Consider the following 10,671-nt stretch of genomic DNA (forward strand, 5'->3'; position numbering starts at 1 on the left):
TAAAATTTATAAAACCTGTTTCTATTTTATGCAGTTCCAACCGATTTCTTCAATTTGAGTAACAGTGACCTTGCCGTTGACCTACTGGCCTTAAACGCAATCCCATGATAGGCCTCCATGGACTTTTCCAATATATCAAGGTGGTTCACACTCGCCCGCTGGCCTTTCCGAACAACTACGTACGATATTCTAGAAACCAGGTTTCATTTTGTGAAAAGCTGGTTCAAAATGTATTGAACAATATGCTAAAGAATATTTAAAAATATGATGTTTAGCTAAAATGTTGTCGGACTTCCCTTTTTTTGTAAGAATAATATATCTACATGTACGAGTACATATTGTGAATGATAAAGGATCCATATTTTATATTCATGTTTAATTCTTAACATTAATGTTTTATATATATATTGATGTTAAGACGAAAGCCAAATATTTCTCATATTGTTCACAAAACTCATGGTATACACATACATCAACAATAGCGACTGTATGATACAACAACACACGCCACAGGGAGATGACAAATGACTTCGATTGGGCCTTGTCAGACGTAAAGCCATTTGTATTTAATCGTAAATGATGCATTGTTAAGAATTTTATATGTAACACCAAATCACATGCTGCTCTACAGTTGTGAGAATGATTGCAGTTTACGAAACTGATAGACTGGTTTAAGTTTAGTCGACAAAAGAACAATCAAAATATGTTGAAAATGATCAACAAATGCGATATTCAAGCTTAAATTAAAAGATTTGTGCAATAATATCACAACCCATGCATCAGACAGCTTACCCGTTTTAAATACAGAAAAAAACAGCATGCGTATATATTATACATTTTTGTATTTTTAAACTTAGAAAATCATGTCATTCGCTTCAAATCTATATTATAGAGAGAAGAAAATAAAATGAGGATGAAATATCGACCTGGTCTGTAATTATGCTTAATTCTTACCACTGTTTCATATAATCCCTTCTTTACTTTTGTCAAATACCTAACATTTGGAATGCTATTTACACATCGGTCTGTGGCGGCATTTTGTCTTTACTTGTGTAACATTTTAAAAGGAAGTTAATGTTACTCTGGGATATAGCACCAGTTATTACCGTTTTGTTTTTCACGAAATAGATCAATGACATAAATACTTACCAGCATCATCCTGTTGTTGACTGGAATGTTGGTTCATTCTTAAAAATAATAAGCATTCTTTGTACAAACAATGTATTGCATTGTTTTAAAATTATTTGAAAAAGGTTTATAGGACATAAGAAAAGCAGAAAATTTGGTCTAAATCTAATGATTTAAATTATTCATGGGCGTTGGCTGAAGCCATAACAAATACTTCCAAATACAAATATGTCCTTACCGGCCCTTTATTAATTTGCCTCTGTGTTTGGTGTTACCTACAACGTATAGAGACGTATCATTACGTCGACATAACAATTTATAAACTTCAATGCATGAGAAAGATGGTTAATGTAGGTCTAGATTATATTGATCAATAAAATATGGTCTTGATGATTACAATTAATTGTTGTGACATTTTGTTCCTTAATGCGCTTGGTACGGTATACACAGCAAGATGCTTTAACACGAGACCTTAAAAAGCAGTTTGTGCCAGAAAGCCGTGTGATCTTGCTGCCGATAAAACTAAAAAAAACTAGGTTATTGCTATTCAATGCGCCTACATCATAGTGTTATAATTTTAATTCAATTCATTTCTGTACAAAATGAAACAATCATTATTGTTCCTTTCATTGTTCGTAACCACTAAATATACAGCAAAGATCACCCAGGCAACAGTAAAACATTGATTATCGTTTACCTGATGTTCTGATTTTTTTCACAATGAAGATCACTCCAATGATTACTAAAACTGTTGCAATTCCACCACCGCTGGATCCTCCAATTAATGCAACCGGGAAAACTGCCTGTTTGCCTTAAACAGTTTCGAAATCCGAAAGTTGAAATAATTATTTCACGCAGTAAAGTATTATTTCAATAAGTGTGTAATACTACGTATGTATAATATTTAAACTTTCAATCAAATTAGAAAGAACTAAAAATATATAACAGAGATAGGACGCAGGTTGTTTTATGTCTTGCAATTTTGATGTTATTCAGTGCATACTTCTAAATGTCAATGTTGGGCCTACCAAGACAAATATACATGTATAAGTGCAATTTTAGTTATACTATATATATATACACACTACTTAGATATTTGCGAACAAGATATTTAATATCTGGATGAATAGAAGCCATTGAATATTTTTGAATAATTCTGTATATAATTTGCACCATTTTTCTAGAGAGCGTAATTAAGCATTTGAAAATACAAATTCTTTTAATATGACCAAAAACATTTTATTTTCCAAACTAAATTTAATAAAACATTATTATTGACAGTATCGTATTCATAAATGCCAGTTCGCAGTAAATCGTGCCATTTGCACTCTAGGACAAGGTTCCACCATGTATTATAATCTAATCCATTTCTAGAAATTTGAAAAAGGAACCTACCAGGTATATGCTTCAATGTTATGAAGGTGTCGTTTATTGTTGGAGAAAAACCTTCGACGTTGTAGGCGTTAATTGAAGCGATATATTCTGTTTCGGTTTCTAAATTTCTTAACGTGTAATTTATCTTTCCTTCATATTTGTGTTCGACAGATTTTGTGATCCTGCCTGAGGAATCGCCCTTCTTCCCATAGGTGATGTAAAACGTTTGTGACGATCCGTTGTCAAACCCAGGAGCCCAGGTCAACACAGCACTCGTTTCACTTATTTCTTCTTGGATTACATGGTAGTCAGTAGGCGAATCCGGTTTTCCTGCAAGTGAAATGATGCCAATGAGCAAAACGTCGTTACTGTTACTTACTCTATGTATAATTCAGTGTTTTGAACCTTTTATACGAACACGTTCTGTATCGTTTATATGAGTATGGGATTGTCAGAAACTGTATTTGTGTAACATTTTTTCGGCTCTGTTTACCAAGCCATGCTTTACATTTACAAAAACAATGTTGGGTCGAGTTTGTAACAGTTGTAAACAATTCAGATACATTATATGATATATTATAGTTCTTTTTCACGTAACTCATGTTACAGTAGTCAAGCTCATTACGAAGTAAACAATTGTTTTCTGAATAATATCGAAAAAACAAACGAAAAGACTATTTGATCAATGTCCTTAGTAGACAGAATATATGACGAATATATGACCAGTAAAGTACCTATAGGTTTAACGTGCAACCACTCGGCAAATCGTGATCCAATGCCGTTATACACAGATAATTTGTACATTCCGTAGTCCTCTATTTTAACATCCGTTATTGTTAAAAAGCTGGAAAGGCCTTGAGTCATTATATATTAAATTTAAGCTTTCCATTCAACGAGGAGTTACAAGACCCCTTGCTTTCGTTGGTGCACCTTTCCCAAACAAACTGCGAAGGTTCTGGTACTGGGTAGGCAACTATTGTATACGACAGAGTCACATTTTCATGTTCACGGGCGTTGTATTTAAGTTTCACATCAACTTCAGGAGGTTGCCTTGCTGAGCCTGGAATAATACACATTCATAAATCAGATGTTAATACTAATTAAAAGTCATGCTAATACCACTAAATTTATTCGCTTGACGCTTCACGAAGTATTTTCTCTAAATGATATGAACCGGAGTACGACCGCCCTAGATAAAAACTAAATTGTTTAAAATTATATTGAATCTTCGTGTATAGGGTATAATGTGACTAGTAGATACCTTTACTTGTTATAAAGATATGAATATGTATAGCAGGGTGGTTTTGTGATGTCAGTTAATGGAAATAAAAAGTAATACTTTAAACGTATCCGTTTATTCTGTGAAAACGGTTTATCAGCTCAGCTAAATTATATTGTACAAAATTATATTGAATCTTCGTGTATAGGGTATAATGTGACTAGTAGATACCTTTACTTGTTATAAAGATATGAATATGTATAGCAGGGTGGTTTTGTGATGTCAGTTAATGGAAATAAAAAGTAATACTTTAAACGTATCCGTTTATTCTGTGAAAACGGTTTATCAGCTCAGCTAAATTATATTGTATTTTTTTCTGACAATAAGTCTGTTATTATAAGATTTTCGCCCAACACCTTATAAACGAATGCACCGTTCCAAGTTTGTTTTCCGCGAGCAAACGCGATTGAAACGGGGTAAAAGTATAGGTGTGCATTATGCATTCTTGGTCCATATAGTCATCAATAATCTTTTAAGTAATGAAATACCGTGCAGTAAAACATAAACGAAAACCAACACATGTCTACGTACTTTTCGCCGTATAAAACAAAGGCGTTGGAGAGGCGTTTACAAAAGAGTTCAGTGTATGGCAATTGAGCTTGTCTACAACAGTTTGTTTGCGATTTAATCTAACAAAGATGTGTCTTCAGTCCAAACATTAGTGTTTGAATTTCCACAGACGAGTACGGAATACTTATTATTGCAGTAATATGCGAGCGACAAGTTTATGAGTTCTTAATTGCGGCAAATGAAAGACACCGCTACGAAGAGATTTAAACCGCGTACGAGGATATTTAACCGGAAAAGCACAAACAAGTCAACATTTTTTTTTCATTTTCTTAGTTACCACCTCATCATCAATTCCAACAAACTCAGTTTACAATACAATATAAATATTTTATTTTTATACAAATTACAGCAGATTTACATGTTGTTTTTGGACGAACGGACAATTTAAAATCAATTAAGCATCGTATCCGCTAGGATTTGTACAATGCTTTCTTCTATAGGCACTCTGGAATTATATGTACAACCTACGCAAGAATAAAAGCAACTTGTCTGATATGAATTCATTTAAACTCTGTTTTAACATAGTCTTTATAAGAGGTTTACATGAGTGACCATTGTATACGGACAAAAATTATAAAAAATAAAAATAAAAATAAAAAAATGACTCAGTTTATATCATAAATACTAATTTGGTGGTTTAAACGCCAATTACACCTAACGTCGCTAAATCCGCTTACACTTTCAATGTTATTCATTTATATGACTTTATTTTTTATTACATTTCAAAACTGTATAAAGGCGTAATATTATTTACCCTGGCTTTGTTTATATAAACAACAACAACAACAACAACAAGCTGTTTTGCATGTAACCTTGAACCATGATTCAACATAATGCATTGATATTTGTTTTTATAATGTACTTTACCAGAAATAAAACGAATATAATGAAAAACTAAGCAAACCTTTTGTATGTTCCTGTGGATTAACAAAATTGGCGGGTATGTGTCATTGTTTTTCATTGTCCCGATTCATAGGGTTTAATGAACAATTGTAGTTCAATGAACCATTCTTAGAGACGGGGTCATAAATATTGTTTTGTCTATATTCAGTCTAAATTGATTTCCTTTGAAATGTCAATATTTACTTATCTATTTACATATTTATTTGGGCTAGGTCAATATTGCAGTATTGACTTCTGAGCTACGAAAATCCCAATTTTCTATTTATATTTAGGTCAATATGGCGTTTTATTATGTCTATAAAAGATGCTTACTGTATAATGATGAGCGGTTTCCTTTTAGATCATATAACTTTATCATTTATATCATTAATAACGACTCCATTATGAAATAAAAATAGTTTAAAAAAAAACTTCAAGAAATATAGTTCATATCGAAACGGCAACTGATTTTATGTTTAAAACCAACAAACTATCTGGTAGGCATTCTAAAGATCAGCGATAAAACTACTTACATTTGACAAACAAACAGACCGAAGCCTTATCCGCCGTCCCATACTGGTTGTGTCCTGAGCAAGTATACACTCCCGTGTCCAAACATTTAGCCGTCATTCCATATATAAGTTGATGTACCCCAGGTCTTTCTAATATTGTCTTACCATCCTTAACAATGCTCATATGCGAGGCAGGGTTACTTTCAAGCAAGCATTGCAGATTGTTTGTTGAATGTTCCTCAATTTCTACGGATGTGTTCGAAACGTTGTTGAGTAGTATTTTTAAATTATCTGCTCCATCTGAAACATATCATTGAGGGTTGACTTATTTTTTGACTTAAGCTATCAATTTTTTGTTATACTTCATGCCTTAATAATAAATAACACTCTTAAAACAGTATAAACATGAACATTTTGGTCAATTTTGCAAAACGAAAACATGAAAGCTGACCTCACATAATGTTGGTGTCAATTTAAAAGCCCTGGGTTTATCAAATCTGATTTTAGTTGAAATAAAATCAGTCACACACACACAGTAAACACTTTCGCCATAGTGTAATGTTGATTATTTGTTTTACATATAATGGTCATTAGCAAGCAGTACCCATTAAAATTCTACAACAATATATGAGATTGCCTCATTGAAAAGGATTGCCGTTGACATACCTTATTTATTATCTAAAGACTATATTTTTCCTTTCCAACATTTACTGCCCAAACGGATGTAAAACACAATGATACTAGTACACTATATGCAGCCACTCCAAACGTGCATATTGTTGTGTAGTTGCATATATTGTATAATATTAAATTATGTTTCCCCTTTCAATTCAAAGAATATTTCATCTTATAATTTGAAATGCTTTTTCTGACAATTATAGCTCAGACCTAAGCTGTCAGTGCGAAATGAATCAGAACTCGCGGCAGTTTTTAATTCCTAGCAAAACTATGTTACAGAAATAAATATTTGAAAGATGACTGTACACAAATATTTCGTTAAAATTGCTGTCATGCACACAAATATTTCGTTAAAATTTCTATGTCAACTTTCCCTAATGATCTTCATGATCACAAAATATGTTGGTAAGATTCAAATTGTATGTAAGGTTTTAATGGATTTAAATGTATGTAAAGGTTATATAAGTTTAAATAACATTGTTAAATGTGTTTTATTATGCTATTATTTTCTTAATGAAAGTAACGCACGTATCACTATGCCGGGTGATATATCCTACGGCACAACGTTATGTTTCTCATATTTTGTTTTTTTAATTAACGCCGACCAAATTGAAATTGTTAAGATTTAACAAACAGATACATTGTCAAATTTCTCGGTAAAGTTCCATATCAATCGAAACATTATATAAATATATGTTTGAATTGTATTTCTAGAAAATGAAAAGTGTACCTTTGGCGAAATGCTAAAAATTACTCAGATGTAAAAAAAAAATGACAATACGACAGTTCTAATACATTTGTACAATTTAAAATGATGATGCTTTTGTTTCGTAAGTAAAATACGTTATGTATTGAAATAAGATGATTGGCTGTTAATATTTCGAAACAAATAATAAAAGAAATAGTTGCGTTTCAGTCAAACCAGAGAGTTTTTTCACTCTTTTAAGTAATCTTCCCGTGCCCGAACTGATAAGCTCAAGTGACTATGATAACACCTCAGGTGTTTGATGCTAAATGCTAAAGCCGTGTTGTAAACATCGTAGCTAAAATCGCATGTATTTTCTGCAGCAATCATGGAGTTAAACGTGTTGCAGTTGCTTATTAATGAATATAGTCCACATTTGAGTAGGCGATAAAAGCTGTCTGCATCAAAGAAGGAAGAACAAATAGAGGTAGCGGAAAAACACGTTTTTCATATATTGACCGCATCATAAAAGTTTAACCGTGTGCGAAAATTTAGTGTTGTTGGCACAGCAACGTTCGAATTTAGAAGGTGAAAAAGAGGCTCGTAGAAACAGATGAGCAGGCGCTAAAGTTTAAGTTGGCGAAATAATTAGCGCCCAACCCGGCATGTGTTTTACGGGCATTGTAATATTTGCTATACAGTGATGGAAAGGTACTTATAAGTCGATGACTAAATTGTTATACATATGAAAGTATCACACATACTAATAGGCATACCTATATGTGCAGTTAATTAATTTGTAGTCGATTCGAATATAATGTCGATTGGCCAAAGTTCATTAAAGTAAAACAAACTTAGATTAGAATTTGGCTGGATAATTGCCAGCATTTAAGAAAATCATTACGTTTTGTGATGTAGGTTTGTTTTTGCTGGAAACAGTTGGCATTTTATCATGAAAGATGTGCATACTGTTGGGAAGCTAGGATGTAATATATACGTATTTGTTTTATGTTTCGGAATGAATGAATGAAGTCGGCTTGAGAATTGCTAGCAGCTGAAAAGTAACCAGCATCTTAAAAAAAGCATTCAATTGTGTACATCGGGGATTTGACAATAGAGAATTTGTCTCACTATTTAAATTTGGCTAGAAAACGTTTTTGAAAGTATTTAATACAAATAATTAAGTATGATAAAATAGAGTATTCATACAAATTAATTTGTCAACCAGATAAATTTGGCTGGATAGTTGCCATTGGTTTGAAAGATCATTTAAATGGTAAATTGGGGATTTGATATTGAAGTGTTTTGTCAAACTATCTTATTACATTTGGTTTGAGAGAAGAAAGCGGCTGGAAAGTTTTGTGTATTACTGTACTGAAATTACGTCAATACTGAACAAGACGTATGTGTTAGATCTGTTGATATATGTTATGTGCAAGAAGTGTAGTATTAATGTAAAAATGTGTGATAGTGTATGAAATCGTTACAAAAGATGTTGTAAAGACGATTGGTCTGTGAATTCTGCAAACAATAAGGGATATTCCCTAATAACCTGTCAATTGAATATGAACAAAGAACCGAAAGGAGAAAAAGAACAATTGCCTGCTACAGTTTTCCGCCGGATACTGCTGTCCAACCAGTATAAGTAATTCATAAAAAAAATACTGTACAATTAAAACAAAAAGAAATGGATTTTCCATCTGAATTACTACAGGTCCGATTTGGTGTTTACTGTACCGTTCTGTGTGTGATTATGTTAATGCTTTGTTTGTCTATGCATGAACAAAATTACTATAAAAAATATATATGATATCTTACTACCAGGTGGACTATATTTCCCTCTAGATATCACTCAACCGCTCCTGTTTCTGTCGACATGTTTTTGTAAACAATGGAGGTGGCAGTGCATGTTTTTGTCACAGATCGACTAATTCTGTTAATAAACATCATGTTGGTTGTTGCAGCATCCTGTTGTACTCCATTAAATCATTCTGCAACCATTGTAAGGCACCTTTATTAAATGTCCTGGGAGATTTTGGCAACATCAGATTCAAGGGAGATCATTTGCAGGAACCTAGCAGCCAATTAGTACTTAAACCACGAAACAAGAAATGTTGAACGAATATCAATGTATTTGTAGAAACCATGGACGTTACAGATATCAAACCAAACTACGTAAACTGCGTATATGTTTTCAAGCATTATATGTATTGTATAAAACATAATAACGTCGTATCATTGTTGTCTTAGGTCACAATTATCTTTGAGAGTTTATTGTAGTAAGTTACAATTTCGTTTGAAACATCGTTGGTAAATGTGTGAACATCTGTCAAAGGTTCACAATCTTATTAATATTATGTCGCAAATCGTTCATTTTTTGGACATTGATACATATGTTACTATATACAGTAACACATTTGTACAGGGGTTTCGCGATTATTTGCATGACTCAGCAATTTTCAGTTTTGCGGCCGATCGATTTTCTAGTATTAATTTGCGGCCCGTAGACAGCCAAAACGAGTTAAGTCATACAATTTTTGGCAAAAATTGTCCCATGATATTTACATATTGCAATTACATCTTTACTTGTTATGTTATTTCTGTAACATGTCTAGGCACCGTTAACAACAACATTGGTAAAAAAAAGTTTTCATAATTTTATAATTTCTCGAAAGTACCTACTGATTTTGTCTCGTGATTTACGTTACGTTTAGGGTCTAATCAATTGTAATTTAGGTTTTACAAATAGTTGTATCATCAAAAACACATATTTATAACACTGAGTTTTATTAAACAACAAACATTGAGAAAACAGTGAACATTATATAACATTTTTGAACAGACATAATGAAACGCATATGGAAAATAGGTCGTTTTTCAATTTTCAATCCAAAATGTAAAGAAATAAAACCTGCATTGTTTCATATTTAAGTAATGACACAATCTTTAATATCAAGTTAAAAGAAACTATCTAATAGATCAATGAGTCATAACTTTACATAAAATACATGAATGTGGACAAACAAGTCATTAAAGCTTTGCTAATTTACAAACACAAAACGCTTTTTGCCGGTAACGTAATTCACAAATGAAATGAATTTCAGAATATCAATACATCTAAGGCATATACTTCAAATAGCGTCATAATTAATATGTTTTATATTTTTAACCATCATGTAGCATAAACGTGTTTTAGAAAAACGTGTTATGATTGCACTTTTCTGTACATGTGGGTATAGTCGTGATCACATTTGTTATATTATAAAAGTAACACTAAGTTATGTATTAAACAACTTTTTAAAATCCCAATTTATAATATTTTAATTTGTTATTTTAAGATAATCATAGTAGTATAGTAATTCAAACACACGTTCAATGTTCAAACAGTCAATTGCAACTAATGTCAGCAAGATACACAAATTTGTTTCTTGGTAACGTAATTCACACTATGAGTAAACTGAACTAAATTCTCATAAAATGCTCTTCAAACAGTATTCTATATTCGAAATGGTTGTCTGTGTTTATAGATATCTATTTTCGTTTATGAAACTGGTCAAATAACT

The sequence above is a fragment of the Mya arenaria genome, chromosome 5 (genome assembly GCF_026914265.1).
Source record: "Mya arenaria isolate MELC-2E11 chromosome 5, ASM2691426v1".
Taxonomy (NCBI): Eukaryota; Metazoa; Mollusca; class Bivalvia; order Myida; family Myidae; genus Mya; species Mya arenaria.